Genomic DNA, 23,833 nt, shown 5'->3' with positions numbered 1-23,833 from the left:
TTCCTTAATTGTGTTAATTTAGTGAGATTACAGCCCTGCAAGTGCATATCTGGGCATCAAGGAAATTGGTATTAATATTTGATTGCTGAGTTTTTGTTCACGTATTCTCTAATTAATTAGAATGTGTAGACCTTATAAGCAATGACCAGACAGTGTACATGCTAGTTTATGTGGTGATGGAGAGGCAATGAAAATTTGCTAAGCCTAACTCTAGACACCTAAGAGGCAATGAAAATTTGCTAAGCAGTAGAGAGATCTAGTATGATAGAAAAGGACAAGGGATTCAAGTTTATGTTCATTCCATTACTGAATGCATTTTCTAACCAAAGTCCATTTGATTGCTCTAATATTCACACTCTAGTTTTCAATCCTAGTTAGCTGAAATTGTCCCAACATACACACACACACCCTCTTTAATTTTTTTCTGTTGTATTTAACATCTTCATATACACTATACATTTATTTTTGTTGAAAGTTTAACTATAGTGCTTACTAAAGAGAGCCTTGTAGTTTTTTTCAGCCTGAGGTGCCAGGAAAAATAATTGAGGCAATAAAGATGAAATGAACTGAGAAAATATTCTGTATATCCTAATATTTTCATACATTTATAACATTAAGGTTGACGTATTTCTTGATTTTTGGAAGAATTAGTTCCTAAAACATCTGACCTAATAGTAAATTTGAGGGATAGTCTTTTATTTACTGATTTACAAATTTAATGATTAAAGATCAATTCTGGCTTCTATTTATTCTAGAATCACATTTTTGGTAAATTGTATTTAGAAAATTGGATAGGCTGGGCGCGGTGGCTCACGCCTGTAATCCCAGAACATTGGGAGGTCGAGGCGGGTGGATCACGAGGTAAGGAGATCGAGACCATCCTGGTCAACATGGTGAAACCCCATCTCTACTAAAAATACAAAAAATTAGCTGGGCGTGGTGGCGCGTGCCTATAATCCCAGCTACTCGGGAGGCTGAGGCAGGAGAATTGCCTGAACCCAGGAGGCGGAGGTTGCGGTGAGCCGAGATCGCGCCATTGCACTCCAGCCTGGGTAACAAGAGCGAAACTCCGTCTCAAAAAAAAAAAAAAAAAAAAAAAAAAAAAGGAAAATTGGATAAACATAGCTGGAAATAACTTCTAGAAATGTATTCATTTGTCTCAATTTAAAAGTAATTGGTATAAATTTATTCATTCTTTTCTCTTCTTATACCTGCATTATATCTCACAGTGTCCCCTTTTTAGTTCATATGTTTATTTATGCCTTTTCTTTCTTAATCACATCAAAATTTTAACTTCATTAATCAATGCAAATTAAGCAACTTTGATTTTTGTATGATTTTTAAAAAAATATTTGTGTTCTAGATTATTAGTTTATCCCATATTTAATTTTTTTTTCTTTTTTTTTTAAGAGACAGATCTTGCTCTGCAGCGCAGGGTGGAGTGCAGCGGTGTGATCATAGTTCACTGTAACCTCAGATTCCTCAGCTCAAGACATAGTCCCGCCTTAGCTTCCCCCAAGCAGCTACGAGTACAGACACATGTCACCACAACCAGCTGAGACTGGGTTTTCCTGAGACTGGGTCCTTGCTGTGTTGCCCAGGCTGGTCTCCAACTCCTGAATTCAAGTGATTCTCTCACTTCAGTCTTCCAAAGTGCAAGGCATGAACCACCACACCCGACCTGTGCTCCTTTTTTTCTTCCTCCTGCCTTCTTTGGTTACAGCATCTTCTCCAAAAAATTCATTGAAATGGAGACTTAGCCCATTTCTTCTTTCTTTTCCAAAGCAAACCTTTAAGACTCTAGCTTTAAATGTATCCCTCAACTTTTGAAACAAAGCATTTCTGTTACTATTTCTAAACAATTGCTGGATGAATTCTTCCCTGACCCGTGAGTCATTTAGAAGTGTGTTTCATGTTTTCATGTGAACAGTTTTATTATTATTTTCTACTTTATTGTTATTATAGATCAGGGTCTGCATTATGCCAATGCTGTAGTGGCTGCTTAAATTTGCTTTCTGGCCTAATGCGTGTGCTTGAGAGAAATATTGCCTCTTCATATCTTGTGCCACTTTCTTCTAGTGGTTTATGCATCTCCTTCTCATCAATTTCAAGATCTTTTGTACAGTTTCAAAATTAACCCTTTCTCTGTTGTCAGGGTTGCAAAGATATTTTTCTAAATCTGCTATTTTCTATTGATTTTTTTTTGAAATCTTTTACTATATGAAAGATTTAGGAAGAGCCCCAGATAGGAAGAGCCCCTATCTTTTACTATATAAAAGTTTATGTTTAATATATACAGAATGAAATTGGCCTAGTTATTTGTAATGCTTTTAGAATTCCATATTGCTCAAGCCACCTTTACCCCCTTAAATATACACAGAGTCTTCTACGTATTCTTGTAGAATTTTTTTGACATTTTTTTCAATGTAAGATTCAGGTTTGGGAAATAGATTTTATGTCATTTCATATATTAAAAGACTTCTCAAGAACAAAATGCAAACAGAAATATGAAACCGAGTGCAAAAGTGGATATTAGCTTAGAGTGGGAAAAAGAACCATAACAGAATACAAATTTCAATGTGCTGACAAATACATCCAGCATCCAGCAAACTTGGCAAGATGGTAAACCTTTACCACATAACGGCATGACCCTCATCCACAGTGCTTTTCTCTTCTTACAGGTTTTAGCTTTACATTCTTTGATTATCTCTCCATGTAATTGTGATTTCATAATATTTTCCACAGAGAGAATAAAGAGGTAAGTTAGTATTTCCTCTAGCAGAGTTGATCCAAATTTGTTTTATTATTGATAGTTGGGATAAATAAACGAACAGGAGTTTGGTTGAGTTTGGGGTAAATAACTTTACCTCTTTATTGGTTGAGAAAGAGATGAGTTTTACCTTCACAGTAGGTTTGCCAGGGATGTTGCTGGTTTTAGGACTGAACGTCCCACATCCTGGGGATTCTCTCTGTCCTAAACACACCAGGAAGCTTTGTTGTTCTAGAAGAAAGAGACAGTAGTCTTAGCCATTGGTGTTTAAAATAACTCTGGCAGTTAAAATAACTTTTTTTTTTTTTTTTTTGAGATGGAGTTTTGCTCTTGTTGCCCAGGCTGAAGTGCAATGGTGTGTATCTCTGCTCACTGCAGCCTCTGCCTCCCAGGTTCAAGCGATTCTTCTGCCCCAGCCTCCCGAGTAGCTGGGACTACAGGCATGTGCGACCACACCAGGTTAATATTTTTTGTATTTTTGGTGGAGACAGGGTTTTTCCACATTGGTCAGGCTGGTCTCAAACTCCTGACCTCAGGTTCTTTGCCTGCCTCAGCCTCCCAAAGTGCTGGGATTACAGACATGAGCCACCAAGCCCGGCCAACTCCGGCAACTTTTTATGAATGTATAACCTGTGGACGCACTGCTGGGGCTCTTCCTAGGATATTAATAGTGACCCATGCAAGCAGGGGCTTAGCTTTACGTGAGGGCCTGCAGCTGATGTTCCAGTAGCTTCCTACTCAATCTGCTGGGTTTTTAATTCATCTTTATCTTTAAATCTTTAATTTAGCTACAGTTTATTTTTAGCTCAGATTCTTTGCATTCTACCTAGTCTTATTCCCTCTGGCTGTGGTGCTACTTGGATGGCTACGTTTCTGTTCTAGTGTTTTCTTGACTCAGGTACTACCTTTGGAGTCACCATGTGATGATGATTCTGTCAGAGATGGGAGATGACACAGTCTCTCCCAGCAGGGCTAGTCGAGTAGAAGAAAAGTTGCCTCCCTCCCACTGAGGCACCTGGGTAAGCCTCTCTGTTCCTGAGACCCCGGCCTCAGAGAGCCCACTCTGCCACTCAGCAGCTTCTTAGCGTCTTGATGTTGGGAAACGCAGAACTCACTTCCCATGCCCAGGTTGCCCAGGGGTCCCAGAACTCAGAGGTCCACAATCTCTTGAGGATCTGCCACTTTGTCATCCTCATTGCAGAGATCTCTGAGGCTCATTTCCAGGAACCCACATAGTCCAAGAAAGAGGAAATCCCAGAGCAATTTGGCTTTGGTTTTTCTGCAATGAATCAAACAGAACATAACAAGCCTCACCTGCACCTGACTAACTTTTGCCCTGGGTGTGCATGTGTGTGTGTGTGTGTGTGTGTGTGTATTAAATACATTTTCCTGCTGTTTCTAGTCTTTCATTATCATAACAGGGAGATAACAGAGCCACACAAGACCTTGGAGACCTGTTAGATTAAAAGTTCATGAAGTACTTTAACCATTTTTAGAATTGTTATAAAGGTAAAGAAAACATTCAGAGAGATACACACATGTGTGTGCATATATATATGTATGTATGTGTAACTAATAGATGTATACCCCCCCACATATATATATATATGCCCTATGACATATAAATGAGATCCATTATTTCTCATTTGTAAATGATTCCAATGGTTTTTATCTCATCAGGCTGTTTTGAAGCATAAATAAATGAGCAGATGTTCACATATCCAATACATACATAGTATTAGTATATACATAATACTACATGCAACAAGATCTATCAGAGTAGGTGAATGTGAATTCAGGTGTAGTTTCTGCTTGGGGCAAAGGAACGTGGGGAGACTGTACTATTTTATGGGGGAAAAATATACAGGCAATGATGTCACATCAACCTGGATTAAAACCATTACTTAACCAGGTGCGGTGGCTCATGCCTGTATTCCCAACACTTTGGGAGGCTGAGGTGAGCAGATCATCTGAGGTTGGGAGTTCAAGAGCAGCCTGACCAACATGGAGAAACCCTGTCTTTACTAAAAATACAAAACTAGCTGGGTATGATGGCACATGCCTGTAATCCCAGGTACTTGGGAGGCTGAGGCAGAAGAATGGCTTGAACCCAAGAGGTAGAGGTTGCGGTGAGCCAAGATTGCGCCATTGCACTCCAGCCTGGGCAACAAGGGTGAAACTCCATCTCAAACAAACAAACAAACAAACAAACAACCATTACTTTATCACAAACTAGTAAGATTCTTAATCTATCTGGAACCCCTATGTATCAAATAAACTCAATACCTACTTATGAGAGTTGTCGTGTAAAGCTTTTGAACACCCAGCAGTTGAAGTAGACTGCCATAGAAGGGCAGCGCCTGGGCAGAGCAAGCATCTGAACATCTTCTTCTATGCCCCTTCAGCTCCTTGTCTCTCCATAAGCCCCAGAAATTCAACGATGCTACCAAGAAAGCGTGCAGCAGCCGCCATGAAAAGCTTTGATTTCCCCCTTTTTCTATTGCTACTTCTCTCTCCTTGGGGCTCATGCTAAGAACTTGAACTGTAGGATTTCATATCACTTAAGAAAAAAAAGGAATATTAGGGAGTTCAAGGGGCAGCCACTTGGCAAACATGAAAGCTTGCCTCAGAACATCTTTATAAACCCCATTTTCATCCAGGTGCTCCTGAGAGCCGCCCCCTGCAGAGCTAACAGTGACTTCAAGTCCACGGTGCTTATATCCCTTGGCAGCAATTAGAGAAACTGCCCTTCAACACGAGTTTTATTTTATCCTGTGATTGCTAGGGAGAGCTACAAACAGCATCCAGCAGGCAGCGATAGCATTACCTGTTATCATTGTCATTTTCTATTTCATTTATGTTCAACCGCCTTAAATACTGGAGAAGCAGTTTTACTTAAAAGGCTGGGCCCTTCACTTCCAGGTTTATCAGAATAAAGCAGAAACCAAGCTGGAGAGTTTTAAGGGCACAGGAAAAAAAATAAACACCGTTTGGAGACAGGAGGCTTTGAATTATAGTGGGCAGAGATAGCCGGGTGCTGCGTAAGACTTTAAGCATCCAAATAGGTGCATTTAAAATAAATGCCCCACCGACTCCATCTGAACCCTCACGCCTTTTGTGATCAGCATAAAGCAAGCTGCTCAGCAGTAGCTCTCATAAATTCCAAGGATTAATCCACACAGATTGCATTTGGGATTCAACAGCAGGTTCTGAGAATGAGCGGTGATTTTGTCTGAATGCTTTTTTGCGCAGTTAGGAGCAGGAGCAGCTATCTGTTTTTGATACTTTCATTTGGAAATAATAACAGCTCTCATTTGCTGGGTTCTTTAATGTGCTAGGTGAGGCATGGTCAAGGGCTTTAGGTAGAATTTCACTTAAGTCATACAAAATCTTCTAAGTAGCCTTAAAGATGACGAAATCAAGACTCAGAGAGATCATTAACTTGCTGAAAATTAGCTAGCTAGCTAGTGATGGAGAGCCAACATTTAGGAAAGACCTGATATCAGAGTCAAGGTGACAGCAGATGTTTCCTACTCAAAAACGTCATTTCTTTTCCATTAGGCCACACCTCTGACATACGCGAAATAAATATTGCCAAGTCTAAGATGTCATCAATCGCAAGATGCTCTGTCATGTATCATAAAGAAAAGACAAAAACCTGTCTATGCGACTGATTCCAAGACACATTCTAATTTCAGATGTAAAAATGTGAAGAAAAAAGTATTCTTAAAGGGCCCTGAAAAAATGGTAATTTAAAAAACCAGACTTAGATGTAAACAACAAAGAAGTAATTCGCAGGCCTAGCTGGAGGGCAGATGGATGATACACCAAGGCATATTCCGGTTACCTCTTGCTTTCTCCGGAGCCAAGAATGAAATCCAGATTCGATCACTGCTGTTTCTGGATTCTACCTGCAGGTGGCAGTGCAGGCTACTGGATGTGGCCTTTGGCCTCACTGGGGAAGGGTTTGAGAGGATGGGGCAGTTGGAGAAACTTGTTTTTACACTTTCAATTTTTATCTGCCATTTCTGAGCTGATTTGAATCACAGTGTCATTTCCATCACACATTCCTTCTTTTTTCTCCTCTCTGATGTCTTCTTTCTCCCAATTAACTCTTTTTGCCCCAAGATTCCCAAAGTCTGAAACAGTTCTTCTTGCAGTAAAAAGAAATGCATGTGTCCTTCTTTTTCTTTGCACTTTTAAAAAAAAAATTTTATTTCTTTTAGAGGAGTCTCACATTGTCACCTGGCTGGAGTGCAATGGAGTGCTCCTGGCTCACTGCAACCTCTGCCTCCCAGGTTCACGCTATTCTCCTGCCTCAGCCTCCCAGGTAGCTGGGATTATAGGTGCACACTATCTTATCACACCTGGCTAATTTTTTGTGTTTTTAGTTGAGACAGGGCTTCACCGTTTTGGCCGACAGGTCTGAAACTCCTGACCTTGTGATCCGCCTGCCTTGGCCCCCCAAAGTGCTGGGGTTACAGGCATGCACCACTGCGCTTGGCCTTTCCTTGCACTTCTAATCAGATGTTGAGGGATTAGCTAAAGGGGAGGAGGCTGGTGTCCTGATTATTCGATGTGCCTGTGTATCTAGAGAATGTTTCTCAGGTAGCTCTTCCTACCTCTTAATGTACTTGATGAAATCTATTTCTATCACTTTCCTCCTAAAGCCCTCAAATCCCACAGGATAGGTCTAAGCATGAAAGTCGATTTTAACCTATTTCTCCTACCCTGTTCCCAACCACCCCACCAGGCTGCAGCACATGAACACGTACTATGTCCATTCCCAACTCCAGGCCTTAGCTTCTGGCCGCCTTCTCCCTGAAATATTCTCCCCCTATTCTATGCTCACAAAACATCATGCTCATTCATCTCTCAAAACTAAATTCAAGTTCCCTAGTGAAACCTTTTCTCATTTGAGCTTCACAGCCTTCCACATACATTCCAACCATCAATAGCAACTTTCTGTGCACATGTTCGTTGGCATTCTGTCACTTTAGCAGCTGTTGATGTGTCAATCTTCCTCTCTTTGTCTTATTTACATGTGTTTTCCCATTACCTAGTGTAGGGCTGGAATTATGGTAGATACTCAATTCATATTTATTGAATTAAAAATTGAATGCCTCTTTTCTAAAATAGACTACTTCTGATATATCCTAGGGAAGTTATTTTTAACTTATACACATTTGGGTCACCTGGAAAGCTCTTGAAACTCCTGATAACGAGACCCCACCCCAGACCAATGAAATCAGAACTTCTGTGGACGGAAACAAGGCATGAGCATCTTTGAAAGTTCTCTTATTTCAAGATGCAACTGAGGCTGAGAATTACTGCCATTGCAGTGATTTACAAAATGTGCTCCCAAGACCAACAATATCAACATTTTATTGGAAAGGCAGATTCTTAGGGCTCACCCAAAACCATAAAAGCAGAAATGGCTGGAGAGGTTGGGTTGGGGGTTGGCAGCAATCTGTATTGTAAGAGGCCTTTCAGTAAATGCATACTACTGTGTAAGAACCACTGCTTCGCCCGGACATGGTGACTCTCACCTGTAATCCTAGCACTTTGGGAGGCTGAAGCAGGTGGATCACCTGATGTCAGGAGTTCCAGACCAGGCTGGCCAACATAATGAAACCCTGTCTTCAGTAAAAAATACAAAAATTAGCCAGGTTTGGTAGCATGTGCCTGTAGTCCCAGCTACTTGGGAGGCTGAGGCAGGAGAATCGCTTGATCCCAGGAGGCAGAGGTTGCAGTGATCCGGGATAGTGCCCCATACTCCAGGCTGGGTGACAGAGTGACACTTTGTGTCACAAAACAAACAAACAAACAAAAAAACACTACCTCAAAGATTCACTTTACTTTAAATAAAGCTGCAATGTTGTGTGCAAATGAATCCTTCCTCCACTTTGTTCTGATGTTATTCTGGGCCCTAGTTCTTCCATATACTTACAAACAAAAGACAGGCTCATATTAGTATATTTATTTTTCTAACCCAGTCTTGTGATCTATATCAGTGCATCTTGTGATCAATATCAATGCAATAGCCCAAAAAAGATATTTTACATGTTTATTTCTACCCTTAAAACAACCGGGGAAGTAGTATTATCATGGCTGCTTTTCAAATTATGAACTAAAAATTGACAAAAATAAACATACATTGGACTTCGCTATGTGTCACACACATGTTAATACACTTAACATGTATTATGTAACATGTAACATGTATTATGTTAAGTGCTTCATTATCTGACAACTCTAAAAAGTGGGTACACTGGCACATCCATTCTACAGATGAGAAAACAAAGGCTAGAAAAAGACATGATGAGTCCGGGGGAAGAGCAGGGATTTGAATTCAGATCTGTCCTGATATCCAGTTCTTCTTTGGGATTTCATGATTTTCCGTTTTGTATTTTGCCCATAGTCGTGCAGCTGTAGAGTGAAGAAAATCTGTTACTCTTGGAAGTTCCTGGCTAATTCCTGAAGAAATGTTGTTACTTTAAACACATTGATATGGTCTGTTGTGTCCCCCACCCAAATCTCATTTTGAACTGTAGCTCCCACAATTCCCACATGTCATGGGAGGGACCCGGTGGGAAGTAACTGAATCATGGGGGAGGGTCTTTCGTGTGCTGTTCTCGTGATATCACTATCACTGTCAGTCTCACGAGATCTGATGGTTTCATAAAGGGGAGTTCCCCTGCACATGCTCTCTTTTTTATTGTGGGCCGTCATGTAAGATCTGACATTGCTCCTCTTCTACATTCTGCCAAGATTGTGCGGTCTTCCCAGCCATGTGGCAGTGTGAGTTCATTAAAGCTCTTTCCTTTATAAATTACCCCATTTCAGGTATGTCTTTATCAGCAGTGTGAAAACAGTAATACACACATTAAGTAATTATGCTTTATTTTTGCTCATTTGGAGTGGTATACACTTAAGGGCTTTCTCTTTTTTTCCCCAGGCTTTAACAAGGGGTACGATTTCAATACCCACAGGATTGGAGAGGAAGTTTTATTCTAAGATGGTAAAACTCTTAAACTCACACTCTTGGTTCTAAACCTATGGTCTGAATTCTTGTAGTCATTATTCACATTGTTATTTTGAGTCTATGAATATTACTAGTTATACCAGGCCCTGTGCTAGGCTCCGGGAGGCAGAGCAGTGAAAAGAGATAAATAAGGTCTCTGCTTTCCTTTAAACAAGCCAGGGACCCTGCTTGCTCACCATCAAGAAGAACCATATCTACAGTACATAAATCATGAAGTAGCAAAGCTTAGATGTTATGCTTGCATTACCCAGGGCAATAAGACAGGAGGTGGCCAGTGCAGGCCTCCATGAACTAAACTGTATTTTGTGTGTGTGTGTGTGTGTGTGTGTGTGTGTGTGTGTGTGTGTGTGTGTACACGTCTTCTCTTAAGGGTACTAACAGATCTTTCACCTGTGTACCTCTATTAATAACTAGTTTTAAACTATGTTGCAGAATGGATATGGATGCTACAGCTAGATTATATAGATGTGGCCTATCTGACAAAGCAAACCTGAGATTCTATTTTTTTTCATTTCTTTTTTTTTTTCCTTTAGGTCTACTTTTGCTATATCCTCTAAGTAGTGTTTCCGTTTTCAATTGTCTCAAAATATTTTTTAATTTCCCTTTTCATTTCCTCTTTGACCCATTGGTTGCTCAGAATTATGTTGTTTAATTTCTACCTATTTGTGGATTTTCCAGTTTTCTTCCTGTGATTGGTTTATAGTTTTATACCACTGTGGTTGGAAAAGATACTAGGCATGATTTCGATCTTCTTAAATTTGTTAAAACTTATTTTGTATCCTAACATATGGTCTATACTGGAGAGTGTTGTTGCATGTGTACCTGAAAAGAATGATATTCTGCTGCTGAAGGATGGAGTGGTGTATTGCAAAGCATGACCACTATAGTTAATAATAATGTATTATTAAGTTTGTGCAAAAGTCATTGCTGTTTTTGCCAACACACCACTGCCCTCCAGCCTGGCAACAGAGCAAGACTCCATCAGAAAAAAATTATTTTCAAAAACTGCAATTACTTTTGTATCAACCTAATAAATACTTGAATTTCTAAGAGTATAAATCTTCCTGTTCTTACCACAAGAATATATATGCATGTGAGGTGATCGTTAATTAGTTTGATTTAACCATTTAATAATGTATAAATATAACATCACAGTGCACACCACAAATACATAAATTATTCTTTGTCAATTGTAACAATAAACCTGGAAACTTTTTTGAAAAGCTGAAAGCATTACACATATGTTAAAAGAAAAAAAGAATACAATACTTAGGAATGAACATTTTTTGGGGTTTAGTTTTTCATTTAAAAAATTTATTTCATTTTATTTTTTAGTGACACATAATAAATGTTCATATTTTGGGGGTACCTGTAATAATTTGATACATTCATATAATCATATTAGGCCATTTGGGATATCATCACTGTAAATATTTATTTTCATGCTAAAAATATTGGAATTAAGGAATAAACATAAGGAGGCAAAAATCTTGTACACTGAAAATTATAAAACATTATTGAAAAAAATCAAAGAAGAAACAAATAAATGGAAATACATCCTATGCTCATGGATTGAAAAACTTAATTCTATTACAGTGTTCACAGTGCCCAAAGAATCTATAGATTCATCGCAATCCCTATCAAAATCTCAATGCCATTTTTTTGTAGAAATAGATAAAACCCATCTTGAAATTGATAGTGAATCTCAGAGGACTCTGAATAGTCAAAACAATCATTAAAAAGAAAACCAAAGTTGGAGGTCTCATACTTCCTGATTCTAAACATAATAGAAATCTACAGTAATCAAAACAACATAGTAACAGCAGAAAGACAGACATATAGGTCAATAAAACAGAATAGACAGCCCAGAAGTAAACTCTTACTTACATGGTAAAATCACTGTCCACAAGGGAGTCACAATCACGCAATAGGGAAAGGAGAGCTTCCTAAATAAATGGTATTGGGAACACTAACTATTCACTTTCAAAGAAATAAAGTTGGATTCTTACCTTAAACTGTATACTAAAGCTAACTCAACGTGATTCAAAGGCCTAAATGTAAGATTTAAAACTTTAAAACTCCTCAAAGAAAACATAGGGGGAAAGCTTCAAGACATTGGAATGGGCAATCATTTCTTGAATATGACACTAAAGGTACAGGCAACAAAAACAAAAATAGACAAATGAGACTATATAAAAGTTACAAACTATTTTGCATCAAAAAATCCAACAGTGAAAAGGCAACCTATGGAATGGGAGAAAATATCTGCAAATCACCTATCTGATAAGTTCATATTCAGAATACCGGTAGACCTCATACGACTCAACAATGAAAAACAAATAACCCACTTCAAAAATGGACAAAGAACTCAGCTAGACACTTCTCCAATTGGCCAACAATCACATGAAAAATTGTTCAATATCACTAAACAGAGAAATGCAAATCAAAACCTCAATGAGATATCATCTCACACCCATTAATATGACTATTACAAAAAAAAAAAAAACCCAGAAAACAAGTACTGGCAAGGATGTAAAGAAGTTGAAGCCCTTGGACACCCCTTAATGGGAGTGTAAAATGATGAATCTACTATAGAAACAGCATGAAGTTTCCTCAAAAACGTAAAAATAGCATTACCATATAATCCAGTAATGCCACTTCTGAGTATATGCCCAAAAAGATTAACAGCAGAAACTTCAAGAGATATTTGAACACCTACGTTCATAGCAGTACTGTTCACAACAGCCAACATTTGGAAGCAACCAAAATGTTCATGGATGGATAAAGAAAATGTGTTCTTCACATTCAATGGAGTATGAAATGCAGCCTTAAAAAGGAAGAGAATCTTGTCACATGCTACAACATGGTTGACCCTTGAGGCATTATGCTAAGTGAAATAAACCAGTCACAAAAAGACAAATAATGTATGATTCTACTTATATGACGTATATGAATTGTCCAACTCATAGAAAGTAAAATTGTGGTTGCTAGGAGCTAGGGGGCAGAAAACTGGGTGGTTTCGTTCAATGAGTCTAAAGTTTCAGTGCACAGTTAAAATTTCTAGGCATCTGTTATAACTGTGAATACAATTAACACTACTAAACTGTACAATTTAAAATTGTTATGATGATAAATTATGTTAGAGTGTTTTAAGAGAGAGAAGAGCAGTTATTCTGCAGGTATAGCTTCAGTTAGTCAAAGTCACTGCGTTTGGTGCCTTAGGTGTTACAGAAGTTTGTGAATAAGGAAGAAGAGACCCAGAAAGGGATGTAAACAGGAAAAAGGAATAAATAAAGAAGATGGAGGCATAAGAGACCAAAGAGCTAGTGGGCCAAGCGAATGCCCTGTAGCAGAAGGCAGAAGAAAGTGCCAGTGGTGAGTGTTGGTTAGTGGTATTCCGTACTGAAGATATTATGAGAAAAACAATACCCAAAGTGGGAACATTTCAGAAAAGTCAGAATAGAAAAGGTTTCCAGCCCCAGATGGCAGAATTAGCCTTGGAAAATTAGGAGGAAAAAATGAGAGAATAAATGTAGAAATAGAGCTTATTAATCAGAATTTAATACTACAAACCACAGCAAACCAATTTGGCTAAGTCAAGCAAAAAGGAATGTATTTGGAGCGTCTTGGGTTAACTTTCAAAATTCACAGGAAGACCAGATAACCAGATCTCACCCAACAAAAACTGGGTTCTAAAAGGATAGGCAAGTTCAAACCACAGGATGAACTGAGGTTAAGTCGTGGGCACTGGTACCACTGCCACTGGACACTAAGCTGGTAACACTGGTGTCTTCAGGCTACTGCTGGTGACAACTTAAAGCTGTGAATTTGTCAACTGCTCCCCAAGATTCAAAAGCTTGGCTGTGCGTGTCTTATTGGCCAAACCTTCATCACCTTCACACTCCTGCACGTCATGACTTTCAAGAGAACCTGGTTTTCTGCTCTGGGAAACAGCCTAGTCACAGTGTCCCACCAGGACACACAATGCAGGGCATTCCTTCAAAAAGTAAGGCTCTTATGATCATGAGTTGCTGGAATAAAACATGCATACCCACCACGCTATACCTCACCATTGCCTAGACATAAATAAAACATAACACACAATAAAAAGACTCCTACCAAAGATAAACAAGCTCACCCTTATTCTACTGAACATATTCCACTTCCAAAGGGAAGCCACTCCACTCTGCTTTCCTCCAGCTTCAACCCTCAGCCCTCTGACTGACATCTATTTCTTTTTTCAGTTTTGTAGCAATTCTATTCTATTTCAAACCATAAAATAATTACAAAGTCAGCTGATAGCAATGCATGTGCAATCTTTGTGGAAAGCAACACAAATAAGGAAGTTAGTTAAAATATTTACAAGCCACAATAAGGAAGTTCTGAGTAATGGCTTTACTCATCTTTTCTGCACAAGTCCCGTGGCTGTGCATGCTATTGATGGCTTACTGACACTATGGCCTACTCCATGGCTACTTTGCCTCCTGCCAGCACTTCAGCAGTTGGGGTGCTTAATCAGTGGGGTGACCCAAAATGTCATACAGGAGTATTTCAGCCTTTGGTGGTCAAAGACTTTGGTCAAAGTCTATAAGAGTTTCAGTTATGTAGGATAAATAAGTTCTAATAGCTCTAATACACAGTACGAATGTACAATATGGTGACTATATTATATTATTTACATATACTCTTATACTTGAAATGTGCTAAGAGAGTAGATCTTATATGCTGTTACCACACACACACATACACACACACAAAACAGTAACTGAGAAGATATGAACATGTTAATTAACTTGAGTGTAATATTCAGTACACTATATATATGTATGCCAAAACACATTGTATATATTTAATACATACATTTTTGATTTTTTACTAAAATTCTGGACATTATCATATAGAACAAACAATAAGACTGACTAGGGATTTCAGGACCTAAGGAATGACACGATGGTGAATTCCTTGGATTTTCTCTTTGCCTCATATTTCTTAAGATTGGAGCAGAAGGACCTGGACTCCAATAGGCACAGCCAAAAAAAAAAAGAGTTCTAACAAATGGCTTAGTTTCTTTAGCCAAAGGACTAGGAAAAGGAAAACTTACTAAGACAGAAGACATTTAGACAATAACTACTCTTAATAACTTACTAAGACAGAAGACATTTAGACAATAAACACCACAGAAAGAACTGTAGCCCTATCCTACCCTCCATGACAGTCAAGACCAAATGGGGACCCTAAACTTGACCCTTGCCAGTCTGTAAGGAGATGTCTAACTTCTGAACCACATGATGGGTGTTACAGAATACAGAATAGAAAACTGAGAATTAACTTCATCCCCGAAGATGGTGGTAAGATATGCCTTCTTCCTGCAATAAAAGTAGAGCCCACAGAGGGAATCTGGATTTCACCCTCCCAGCAAAGGTGATACCAGAGAAGACTTAGTTTCAAGTCAGGACTTTCATCGTCCCTCAGTGTTAAGGAGGCCACTCCCTGCCCTGTGGTGTCAGGGAAGGTCATCTGGTGAGTGGTCTGGAGGCATTCCTACCTCTCTTAGTCGGGGATGTAACAGTGAAGATCTAATAGGGAGTTGGAATTCCCACCTCTTCCCACCAGTGATGAAGACATTCTCTGCTTGGGTAACAGCCTAGGCCTAGTAGGGAACTGGACTTCTGCCCTTACAGGAGTCCCCTGTTTCTTGCTGGAGTGGTGTTAGAGGAAGCCAACCAAAATAGAAAGTTTAAATGGCATCTAAAGTCTCAAAACATAAATAATCTCAATGTCCAGGTTCAACTGAAAAATCAGTTATCTGACCAAGAACCAGGAAGATCTCAAACAGAATGATAAAGAACAATCAATAGATACCAACACAGAAGTGACAGAAATATTAGAATTATCTGATGAAGAATCTAAAGCAGCCATCACACTATTGCTTCAATGAGCAATTATGAATACAGTTGAATCAGAAAAAAAAAATAGAAAATCTCAGCAAAAAATGACAGATATAAATAAGAATCAAATTAAGACTTTTATGGCCGGGTGCAATGGCTCATATCTGTAATCCCAGCACTTTGGGAGGGCAAGGTGGGCAGATCAGTTGAGGTCAGGAGTTCAAGACCAGCCTGGCCAACATGGTAAAACCCCATCTCTACTAAAAACATAAATATTAGCCAGGCATGGTGATGAGCTACTGTATTTCTAGCTACTTGAGAGGCTGAGGCAGGAGAGTCACTTGAACCCAGGAAATGGAGGTTGCAGTGAGCCCAGATTGAACCACTGCACTTCAGTCTGGGCAACTCCATCTCAAAAAAACAAAAAAATTGAGGTAGAAAATACTATAGCCACACACACACACACACACACACACACACCCCAAATTTTTTTTCTTTTTGAGATGGAGTTTAGCTCTTGTTACTCAGGCTGGAGTGCAATGGCGCGATCTCGGCTCACCGCAACCTCCGCCTCCTGGGTTCAGGCAATTCTCCTGCCTCAGCCTCCTGAGTAGCTGGGACTACAGGCTTTCGCCACTATGCGCAGCTAATTTTTGTGTTTTTAGTAGAGACAGGGTTTCACCATGTTGACCAGGGTGGTCTCCATCTCTTGATCTCGTGATCCACCTGCCTTGGCCTCCCAAAGTGCTGGGATTGTAGGCGTGAGCCACTGCGACCAGCCAACAAAACAAATTTAAAAACCACCTCCATGAATAGGTTTAACAGAATTCTACACCAGTGAAAATATTCTATAGGAATGGAGGGAAAATAAAAATATTCTCAGATGAAGGAATACTAAAAGAAGTAGTCACCAGCTGACCTATCCCAAAAGAATGGCAAGGGCTGTTCTCCAAACATAAAATAAATAATGAAATAAGAAACCTTGGAATATCAGGAAAAGAAAGGATAGAGTAAGGAAAAAATTTGGGTAAATCCAATAACCTTTTCTTCTCTTGATTTGTAAAAATTATCTTTCAGAGTTGAAGCAAAAATTATGACATTGTCTGATGTGTCTCTAGATGTATGTAAAGAACATGTTTAAGAAAGGAGAAAGTAAAGGGACCTACAGAGAGATAAGGTTTCTAGATCTCATCTGAACCAGTAAAATGATGACATCTGTAGACTGTGATAAGATATACATCACATACCTACATACCTTTGATATATATAATGTATATGTGTACATATATGTAAATATACATGTGTATTTTATATATGATGTAATACCTAGAATTACCACTTAAAGGACTACACAGAGATTCACTCAGAAACACTATAGGGCTGAGTGTGGTGGCTCAAGCCTCTAATCCCAACACTTAGGGAGGCAAAGGCAGGAGGATTCCTTAAGTTGAGAAATTTGAGACCAGGTTGGACAACATAGTGAAACCTTATCTCCACAAAAAGAGAAAGAAAAAAAAAAAAGAAACACTATAGATAAAATGGAATTCAAAACAATGTTCCAGTGATTCACAGAAAGAAAAAGAACACAGAAATGAAAAATGGGGATAACAAAAAGCAAATAATAAAAAGCTAGACATAAGCCTAACATATTAAAATTTATATTAAATATAAATGGTCCTAATAAGCCAATTTAAAGACAAAGATTGGCAGAGTAGATCTAAAAATGTTATCCAATGCTATAAGAAATTCACCTCAAATACAGTAATATAGACAGGCTGAAGGTGAAAGGATGTAAAAAGATACCTCATGCAATCAAAAGAAAGTATGGCTATGTTACTATCAGATAGTGCATTTCAGAGCAAATAAAATTAACATAAACAGAAAGGTACATTATATCATGATAAAATGATCAATCAACCACAAAAACATAGTAAAACTAAAAACAAATCTCCAGAACATGTGAAATAAAATTTGTAGACATTATAGAAGAAACAGACTAATCTGCAAGTACATTTGGAGACTACAACACTCCCCTCTCAACAGTGAATAAAATAACTAGACAGAAAATCAGCAAGTGTGTAGAAGAATTCAACATACTGTCAATGAAAGGGATCTAATTGACATTTGTAAAACACTCCACCCACAATAACAGAATACACATTCTTTTAAATTGCCTGTAAAACATACACAAAATTAGACCATATACTTGACCATTAAAAGAACCTCCGAAAATTTAAAATAACTGACCATTACAATGTGTTGCCTGAGCAAAGTAGAATAAATCTAGAATTCATTAACAGAAAGATAACAGGAAGCTCTTCAAGCACTTAGAAACTCAAACCACACTTCTAAATAATATATGAATCAAAGAGGATGTCTCAAAGGAAATATAAAATATTTAACCTGCATAAAAATAAAAATACAACATACCAAAATGTGTGGCATACAGACAAAGTCATGCTGAGAGGTGAATTTGCAGCTCTAAATGCAGCAGCCTCTAGCCTTTCTAGCATCGGAGACTGATATCATGGAAGACAATTTTTCCATGGACTAAGGGTGGGGAATGGTTTTGGGATGATTCAAGAGCATTCTATTTATTGTGCACCTTATTTCTATTATTATTGCATTGTAATGTATTATGAAATAATTATATAACTCACCGTGACATAGTTCCAGTGGGAGTCCTGAGCTTGTCTTCCTGCAACTAGACGATCCCGTCTGGGTATGATCAAAGGCAGTGAGGTGACACCTGAAGTGTGGGCTTATGTCCAGTCTACTCAGTAATCTTGTTTCAGTTGCTGTCATTGTGGAAAACCCTGCTTCACAAAGACAGGATGTTGGAAATGGAAGCAGGCTTTTCAGTGCTTGTGTGGCAATCACAGGCTATTTCGCTTTGACTTCAATCCAGAATGTATGGAGATTTGAAGTAGTCTCAGGCATACTTTTATTTATTTATTTATTTATTTATTTATTTATTTATTTATTTATTTCATTCAGTTCTGGGTACACGTATAGAATGTGCAGTTTGTTACACAGGCAAACACTTACTTGCTTTGGTGGTTTGCTTCATCCATCCCCCGTAATCTATATTAGGTATTTCTCCTAATGTTATCCCTCCCCAATCCCCCTACCACTGCTCTCCCTCTCTTGGCCCCTCCCCACTCTCAGACAGGCCCTGGTGTGTGATGTTACCCTCCCTGTGTCCATGTGTTCTCATTGTTCAATACCCACTTATGAGTGAGAACATGCGGTGTTTGGATTTCTGTTCTTGTGTCAGCTTGCTGAGAATGATGGTTTCCGGCTTCACTCATGTCCCTGCAAAGGACATGAACTCATCTTTTTTATGGCTGCGTAGTATTCCATGGTGTATATGTGCCACATTTTCTTTATCCAGTCTATCTTTGATGGGCATTTGGGTTGGTTCCAAGTCTTTGCTATTTTAAGCAGTGCCTCAATAAGCATATGTGTGCATGTATCTTTATAATAGAATGTTTTATAATCCTTTGGGTATATATCCAATAATGAGATTGCTGGGTCAAATGATATTTCCATTTCTAGATCCTTGAGGAATTGCCACACTGTCTTCATAATGGTTGAACTAATTTACACTCCCACCAACAGTGTAAAAGCCTTCCTATTTCCCAACATCCTCTCCAGCATCTGTTGTCTCCAGATTTTTTAATGATCACCATTCTAACTGGCATGAGGTGGTATCTCAATGTGATTTTGATTTGCCTTTCTCTAATGACCAGTGATGATGAGCTAAGGCCATTGTCATTTGCAGTGTCAAGCAGTGGATTCTCTTCCAGCACAGACAATGTCAGTTAACCTGGCTTACATGGATCCATTCCTTCCCAGTTTGGGGGGCTTCACTCATTGCCCCCGTAATTCCACTTTGGCTTTGAATGCTGCCACTTTATCTACTGAAATGAACACAGTTGTCATTCTTCCCTGACATGACACATTGAGTTTGTTTAGCAGGTTGAATATATCACACGAGGAAGCAAGTTTTTAACTTATTCTGTGTCACTGAAATGTGCTGTCAGTGGTAACTGTTTTTCTAAAAGAAATATCTGGGGTGGCTTTCATAATTCAAAAACTCTGACCAGTGATCTACCTTTAGAAAGCCATCTCTCTGTGTATAAGAGAAGACATGTGTGCTCCGCGTCCATCTCCTTACAGAGCTGTGTGAACAGATGTGAGTTAAGGATGTGTACTTTAATGTGGTTGATAATTTTAATTATATCCTGCAAAATATTTTTAAGTTCAGGTGACATTTTTCAGCTAGCTAGCATTTCTCTATGGCTGACACAGTGCAGAGAGTCACATTCAGAATTGACCTCTTTGACCCAAGCAGTGAAACCAGAAAGCTGGAAATCACAGAAGGCACACTATCCAGGCATATACTGACACAAAATGACCAGTTCAGTTTTCCTGACATGTAATCATTCAAAGACTTGAATAGTTCCGCAGCTGTGGTGTTGGTCGGCAACCAAAGTGTGCGTAACATATCCCCATGCACATCCTCCTGAAAATGTATAACACAAAAACAACCATTTTTGCCTTTTTGTCAACATCGGTAGACCCATCAACCTGGATTGTCTATCAGGGTGATACACTAATCTTCTCTAACAATTGTGCCTAAATATCCTCTGCTATTTCATCAATTCATCTAGTTACGGTGCCAGCCAAAAGAGGAACATGTGTCCCCTTTTGAACTACAGCCTCTCCTAAAAGTTCATGATGGATGTCCTTAGCAGCAGTCAGGATCAACTCTTCATCAAAAGTAAAGGGCTTTAGCAATGAGGTCAGCCAGCAAGAATGATGCTCTCAGCGCAGACACATTTGATGGAGTGGTGGCCTTCGATAATTGCATCTGTTCTTCCTGTTCATATTTTCTTTTTTTTGAAAACTCCAAAGGCTTATCTTTTAATGCAGGGTGCTTAGTCTTCATGCGGTGAAGCAGTTTTGAAGGTTTTATGGCTTTGTTGGATGGCTGGTCACCACATATACAAAGCAGGCTTGGAGAATGTGAATCACCTGTTGGAATCAACCTGTACTTTAAGTCGGACTCTTGGTAGTTTCTTTAAAATGCAGCTTTCTTTTCGTTGGCAGTCTCAGAGTCTTCTGCTGTCTCATCATTGGGTCTTTCCCCCTTTTCAAAGCCACTCTCTGGTGATGTTTGCTTTTTACTCATTTTGGCTAGGGTTAGCTTGTGGGCTTAGCAAAACTGGGACTGAGATAAGTGTGCAGCAAAGGAAAGAGGTATAGATGAAAGTGATAAATAAAATAATCTACGGGCCACATATGGACTAAAATAAGTGCTGGATTCTGATTTAAGGCCCGACACCAGATGTAGCTATAAAGTACATCAAGTCACTTGCTGCTATAAAGTCTGCCACTGGACGCAGCTGAATTGTCACTTGCCACTTGCTGATAGGGTTTTGACATGAGTCTGCAAGCAATTGATTTGTTATGGTCTCTGTGCAGTCGAACCTCTCTGCTAATGTTAATCTATATTTGGAGTTGCTCCCCAGTGCCAGTATCACCACCTCAGCTTCACCTCAGATCATCAGGGATTAGATTATCACTAGGAGCACACGGCCTAGATCCCTCATGTATATAGTTTACAATAGAGTTTGTGCTTCTATGAGAATCTAATACCACCACTGATCTGACAGGAGGCAAAGCTGAGGTGGTAGGTGGTAACGAGAGCAATGAGGAACAGCTGTAAAAAGAGAAAAAACCACTCGTTCATGCACAGCTCACCTCCTGTTGTGTGGCCTGGTTCCTAACAGGCCACAGACTAGTACCTATCCATGACCGATGGGTTGGGGACCCCTGTCTAAATGCATACATTAGAAAAGAGGGAGGAGGAAGATTAAGATAGCAAAACAGAAAGCTCTACTGACCACCCCCTTACTTCCTGGTCCCACTCCTGGCAAGGATACCAAGTTAACAAATATCTATACAGGAAAAAAAAAAAAAAAAAAAAACCTTTATAAGAACCAAAATCAGTTTAGCACTTATAGTATCTGGTTCTTTTTTTTTTTTTTTTTTGAGATGGAGTTTTGCTCTTGTTACCCAGGCTGGAGTGCAATGGCGCGATCTCGGCTCACTGCAACCTCCGCCTCCTGGGTTCAGGCAATTCTCCTGCCTCAGCCTCCCAAATAGCTGGAATTACAGGCATGCACCACCGTGCCCAGATAATTTTTTGTATTTTTAGTAGAGACGGGGTTTCATCATGTTGACCAGGATGGTCTCGATCTCCTGACCTTGTGATCCACCTGCCTCGGCCTCCCAAAGTGCTGGGATTACAGGTGTGAGCCCGGCCTCAGTATCTGGTTTTAACTTCATGTTGCTGAAAGAGGCACTGAAGGGACAGAAAATACATTTCAAAGTAGACAAAGCTTTAGTCAGGCTGACTAAGAAATAAAGAGAGGAGGTCTAAATCAATAGAATCGGAAATGAAAAAGAAGACATTACAACTGATACTATAGAAATTAAAAGGATTATTACTGGCTACTGTGAGCAACTACATGCCAATAAATTGGAAAACCTGGAAGAAATTAGCAAATGCCCAGAAACATACAAACTACCAAAATTAAACCCTGAAGAAATCTAAAACCTAAACAAATCAATAATGAGTACTGAGATTGGATGCGTAACAAAAAGTCCCCCCGAAAAGAAAAGCCTGATGGCTTCCATGCTGAATTCTAACAAACATTTAAAGAACAAATAACGATCCTATTCAAACTATTCATAAAAATAGGGGAGAAGGGAATATTTCCAAACTCATTCTATGAGGCCAGTATTACTCTGATACCAAAACCAAAGACACTTTAAAAAAAAACAAAACTACGGGCCAATATCCCTGATGAATTTTGATGTAGAAATACTCAACATCATATTAGCAAACCAAAGTCAGCAATACATTAGAAAGATCATTCATCATGAACAAGCGAGACTTATTCCAGAGATGGAAGAATGGTTCAAGATGTGCAAATCGATGTGATACATCATATCAACAAAAGGAAAAATAAAGGTGATATCATCATTTCAGTTGATGCTGAAAAAGCATTTAATAAGATGTAATATCCCTTCATAATAAAAACTTTCAAAAACCTGGGGGTAGAAGAATATACCTCAACAATAATAAAAGCCATGTATAACAGACCCAAAGCTAGTGTATCACACTAAATTGGAAAAAACTGAAAGCCTTTTCTCTGAGATCTGGAACACAACAAGGATGCCAGCTTTCACTATGTTATTCTATATAAGTCCTGGAAATCCTAGCTAGAGCAATCAGACAAGAGAATATAAAGGGCATACAAACTGGAAAGGAATAAGTAAAATTAGCCTTGTTTGCAGATGATATGATGTTATATTTGGAAAAACCTAAACTCTCCACATAAAAACTATAAAAACTCATAAGCAAACCTAGTACATTTTCGGGATATATTGTTAACATACAAAAATCAGTAATATTCCTATATTTCAAGCAAACAATCTGAAAAATCAAAAAAGTAACTCCATTTGCAATAGCTAAAAATAACATATCTAGGAATTAACCAAGGAAGTGAAAGATCTCTATAATGAAAACTATAAAACACTGATTAAAGAAATTGAGGAGGAGAGGACACCAAAAAATAGAAAAATAATTTGTGTTCATGGATTGGAAGAATCAACACTGTTAAAATATCTATACTACCCAAAGCAATCTACAGATTCAATGTAATCCCTATCAAAATACCAATTACATTCTTTACAGAAATATCAAAAATAATCCTAAAATTTACATCAAAGCACAAAAGGCCCAGTATGGCCAAAGCTGTCCTGAGAAAAAATAACAAAACTGGAGGAATCACTTTATGTTACTTTAAATTATACTACAGAGCTATAGTAACCAAAAGAGCATGGTACTGGCATAAAAACAGACACACAGAACAATGGAACAGAATAGAGAACCCAGAAACAAATTCAAAAACGTACAGTGAATTCATTTTTGACAAAAATGAAAGAAACACATACTGAGGAAAAGAAAGTCTCTTCAATCAATGGTGCTGGGGAAACTGGATATCCATATTCAGAAGAATGAAGTAGACCCTATCTAGTCATATGCAAACATCA

The sequence above is a fragment of the Callithrix jacchus genome, chromosome 6 (genome assembly GCF_049354715.1).
Source record: "Callithrix jacchus isolate 240 chromosome 6, calJac240_pri, whole genome shotgun sequence".
NCBI classification, from domain to species: domain Eukaryota; kingdom Metazoa; phylum Chordata; class Mammalia; order Primates; family Cebidae; genus Callithrix; species Callithrix jacchus.
The sequence above is the reverse complement of the archived record's forward strand: the minus strand, read 5'-3'. Positions refer to the sequence as shown.